Raw genomic sequence first — 5,389 nt, 5'->3', positions numbered from 1 at the left:
AATGTGGTGGTCAAAGGGTAACAGTAAACCTACTGTGGTGCATCGGAGTCTCACACTGAGCCCCCAGGGAAGAGCCAAGAAACAGTCTCCCCGAAACGTACTCTCGTCAATATAAATCGGCATTGCGAATTTTGTAATGGAACCAGATACAATTTCTGTGTTTCATCGTCAATGTGATGTTCGAAGGGTAAAAGTAAACCTGCTGTGGTGCATCGCAGTCTCACACTGAGCCCCCAGAAAAGAGCGAAAGAACAGACTCCCCGAAACGTTACTTTCGTCAATATATATCGGCATTGCGAATTTTGTATTGAAACCGGATGCAATCTCTGTGTTTCATCGTCAATGTGATGGTCGAAGGGTAACAGTAAACCTCCTGTGGTGCATCGGAGTATCACACTGAGCCCCCAAAGAAGAGCCAAAGAACAGACTCACCGAAACGTTACTCTCGTCAATATAAATCGGCAATGCGAATTTTGTATTGAAACCGGATGCAATTTCTGTGTTTCGTCGTCTATGTGATGGTCGAAGGGTAACAGTAAACCTGCTGTTGTGCATCGGAGTCTAACACTGAGCCCGCAGGGAAGAGCCAAAAAACAGACTAATCGAAACGTTACTCTCGTCAATATACATCGGAATTACTAATTTTATATGTAAACCGGATGCAATTTCTGTGTTTCATCGTCAATGTGATTTTCGAAGGGTAACAGTAAACCTGCTGTGGTGCATCGGAGTCTCACACTGAGCCCCCAGGGAAGAGACAAAAAACATACTCCACGAAACCTTACTCTCGTCAATATAAATCGGCATTGCGTATTTTGTATTGATCCAGATGCATTTTCTGTGTTTCATCGTCAATGTGATGGTCGAAGGGTAACAGTAAACCTGCTGTGGTGCATCGGAGTCTAACACTGGGCCCCCAGGGAAGAGCCAAACAACATACTCTTTGAAACGGTACTCCTGTGGACAGAAATTGGCATTGCGAATTTTGTATTGAAACCGAATGCAATTTCAGTATTTCATCGTCAATGTGATGGTCGAAGGGTAACAGTAAACCTGCTGTGGTGCATCGGAGTCTCACACTGAGCCCCAGGGAAGAGCCAAAGAACAGACTCCCCGAAACGTTACTGTCGTCAATATTAATCGCCTTGCGAATCTTGTATTGAAACCGGATGTGATTTCTGTCTTTCATTGTCAATGAGATGGTCGAAGGGTAACAGTAAACCAGCTGTGGTGCATTGGAGTCTCACACTGAGCCACCAGGGAAAAGCCAAAAGAAAAAAGACTTCCCGAAACGTTACTCTCGTCAATATAAATCGGCATTGCTAATTTTGTATTGAAACCGGATGCAATCTCTGTGTTACATCGTCAATGTGATGGTCGAAGGGTAACAGTAAACCTGCTGTGGTGCATCGGAGTATCACACTGAGCCCCCAGGGAAGAGCCAAAGAACAGACTCCCCGAAACGTTACTCTCGTCAATATAAATCGGCAATGCGAATTTTGTATTGAAACCGGATGCAATTTCTGTGTATCGTCGTCTATGTGATGGTCGAAGGGTAACAGTAAACCTGCTGTTGTGCATCGGAGTCTAACACTGAGCCCCCAGGGAAGAGCCAAAAAACAAACTAATCGAAAAGTTACTCTCGTCAATATACATCGGAATTACGAATTTTATATGTAAACCGGATGCAATTTCTGTGTTTCATCGTCAATGTGATGATCGAAGGGTAACAGTAAAGCTGCTGTGGTGCATCGGAGTCTTACACTGAGCCCCCAGGGGAGAGCCAAAAAGCAGACTCCTCGAAAAGTTACCCTCGTCCATATAAATCGGCATTGCGAATTTTGTATTGAAACCGGATGTAATTTCTGTGTTTCATCGTCAATGTGATGTTCGAAGGGTAAAAGTAAACCTGCTGTGGAGCACCGCAGTCTCACACTGAGCCCCCAGAAAAGAGCGAAAGAACAGACTCCCCGAAACGTTACTTTCGTCAATATAAATCGGCATTGCGAATTTTGTATTGAAACCGGATGCAATCTCTGTGTTACATCGTCAATGTGATGGTCGAAGGGTAACAGTAAACCTGCTGTGGTGCATCGGAGTATCACACTGAGCCCCCAGGGAAGAGCCAAAGAACAGACTCCCCGAAACGTTACTCTCGTCAATATAAATCGGCAATGCGAATTTTGTATTGAAACCGGATGCAATTTCTGTGTATCGTCGTCTATGTGATGGTCGAAGGGTAACAGTAAACCTGCTGTTGTGCATCGGAGTCTAACACTGAGCCCCCAGGGAAGAGCCAAAAAACAAACTAATCGAAACGTTACTCTCGTCAATATACATTGGAATTACGAATTTTATATGTAAACCGGATGCAATTTCTGTGTTTCATCGTCAATGTGATTTTCGAAGGGTAACAGTAAACCTGCTGTGGTGCATCGGAGCCTCACACTGAGCTCCCTGGGAAAGGCCAAAAAACAGACTCCCCGAAACCTTATTCTCGTCAATATAAATCGGAATTGCGAATTTTGTATTGAAACCGGATGCAATTTCTGTGTTTCATCGTCAATGTGATAGTCGAAGGGTAACAGTAGACATGCTGTGGTGCATCGGAGTCTCACACTGAGCCCTCAGGGAAGAGCCAAAGAACAGACTCCCCGAAACCTTATTCTCGTCAATATAAATCGGAATTGCGAATTTTGTATTGAAACCGGATGCAATTTCTGTGTTTCATCGTCAATGTGATGGTTGAAGGGTAACCGTAAAACTGCTGTGGTGCATCTAAGTCTCACACTGAGCCCCCAAGGAGGAGTTACAGAACATACTCACCGAAACTTTAGTCTCGTCAAAATAAATCGGAATTGCGAATTTTGTATTGAAACCGGATGCAATTTCTTTGTTTCAACGTCAATGTGATGGTCGAAGGGTAACAGTAAACCTGCTGTGGTGCATCGGAGTCTCACACTTAGCCCCCAGGGAAGAGCCAAATGACAGACTCCCCGAAACGTTACTTTCGTCAATATAAATCGGAATTGCGAATTTTGTATTGAAACCAGATGCACTTTCTGTGTTTAATCGTCAATGTGGTGGTCTAAGGGTAACAGTAAACCTACTGTGGTGCATCGGAGTCTCACACTGAGCCCCCAGGGAAGAGCCAAGAAACAGTCTCCCCGAAACGTACTCTCGTCAATATAAATCGGCATTGCGAATTTTGTATTGGAACCAGATACAATTTCTAGGTTTCATCGTCAATCTGATGGTTGAAGGGTAACTGTAAACCTGCTGTGGTGCATCGGAGTCTCACACTCAGCCATCTGGGAAGAGCCAAAAAACATACTCCCCGAAACGTTAATCTCGTCAATATAAATCGGCATTGCGAATTTTGTATTGAAACCGGATGCAATTTCTGTGTTTCATCGTTAATGTGAAACCGAATGCAATTTCTGTGTTTCATCGTCAATGTGATGGTGGAAGGGTAACAGTAAACCTGCTGTGGTGCATCGGAGTCTAGTCTCACACTGGGCCACCAGGGAAGAGCCAAACTACATACTCTTCGAAACGGTACTCCTGTGGACAGAAATCGGCATTGTGAATTTTGTATTGAAACCGGTTGCAATTTCTGTCTTTCATCGTCAATATGATGGTCGAAGGGTAACAGTAAACCTGCTGTGGTGCATCGGAGTCTAATACTGGGCCCCCAGGGAAGAGCCAAAGAACATACTCTTCGAAACGGTACTCCTGCGGACGGAAATCGGCATTTTGAATTTTGTATTGATCCGGATGCAATTTCTGTGTTTCATCGTCAATATGATGGTCGAAGGGTAACAGTAAACCTGCTGTGGTGCATCGGAGTCTCACACTGAGCCCCAGGGAGGAGCCACAAAACAGACTCCCGGAAACGTTACTCTCGTCAATATAAATCGGCATTGCGAATTTTGTATTGAAACCGGATGCATTTTCTGTGTTTCATCGTCAATGTGATGGTCGAAGCATAACAGTATACCTGCTGTGGTGAATCGGAGTCTCACACTGAGCCCCCAGGGAGGAGCCAAAGAACAGACTCCCCGAAACGTTACTCTCGTCAATATAAATCGTCATTGCGAATTTTGAATTGATACCAGATGCAATTGCTGTATTTCATCGTAAATGTGATGGTCGCAGGGTAACAGTAAACCTGCTGTGGTGCATCGGAGTCTCACACTGAGCCCCCAGGGAAGAGCCAAAAAACAGACTCCCCGAAACGTTACTTTCGTCAATATAAATCGGCATTGCGAATTTTGTATTGAAACCAGATGCACTTTCTGTGTTTCATCGTCAATGTGGTGGTCAAAGGGTAACAGTAAACCTACTGTGGTGCATCGGAGTCTCACACTGAGCCCCCAGGGAAGAGCCAAGAAACAGTCTCCCCGAAACGTACTCTCGTCAATATAAATCGGCATTGCGAATTTTGTAATGGAACCAGATACAATTTCTGTGTTTCATCGTCAATGTGATGTTCGAAGGGTAAAAGTAAACCTGCTGTGGTGCATCGCAGTCTCACACTGAGCCCCCAGAAAAGAGCGAAAGAACAGACTCCCCGAAACGTTACTTTCGTCAATATATATCGGCATTGCGAATTTTGTATTGAAACCGGATGCAATCTCTGTGTTTCATCGTCAATGTGATGGTCGAAGGGTAACAGTAAACCTCCTGTGGTGCATCGGAGTATCACACTGAGCCCCCAGGGAAGAGCCAAAGAACAGACTCACCGAAACGTTACTCTCGTCAATATAAATCGGCAATGCGAATTTTGTATTGAAACCGGATGCAATTTCTGTGTTTCGTCGTCTATGTGATGGTCGAAGGGTAACAGTAAACCTGCTGTTGTGCATCGGAGTCTAACACTGAGCCCGCAGGGAAGAGCCAAAAAACAGACTAATCGAAACGTTACTCTCGTCAATATACATCGGAATTACTAATTTTATATGTAAACCGGATGCAATTTCTGTGTTTCATCGTCAATGTGATTTTCGAAGGGTAACAGTAAACCTGCTGTGGTGCATCGGAGTCTCACACTGAGCCCCCAGGGAAGAGACAAAAAACATACTCCACGAAACCTTACTCTCGTCAATATAAAGCGGCATTGCGTATTTTGTATTGATCCAGATGCATTTTCTGTGTTTCATCGTCAATGTGATGGTCGAAGGGTAACAGTAAACCTGCTGTGGTGCATCGGAGTCTAACACTGGGCCCCCAGGGAAGAGCCAAACTACATACTCTTTGAAACGGTACTCCTGTGGACAGAAATTGGCATTGCGAATTTTGTATTGAAACCGAATGCAATTTCAGTGTTTCATCGTCAATGTGATGGTCGAAGGGTAACAGTAAACCTGCTGTGGTGCATCGGAGTCTC

This window comes from Schistocerca cancellata, chromosome 3 (assembly GCF_023864275.1).
Source record: "Schistocerca cancellata isolate TAMUIC-IGC-003103 chromosome 3, iqSchCanc2.1, whole genome shotgun sequence".
Lineage (NCBI taxonomy): Eukaryota > Metazoa > Arthropoda > Insecta > Orthoptera > Acrididae > Schistocerca > Schistocerca cancellata.
This window is presented reverse-complemented; position numbering follows the sequence as displayed.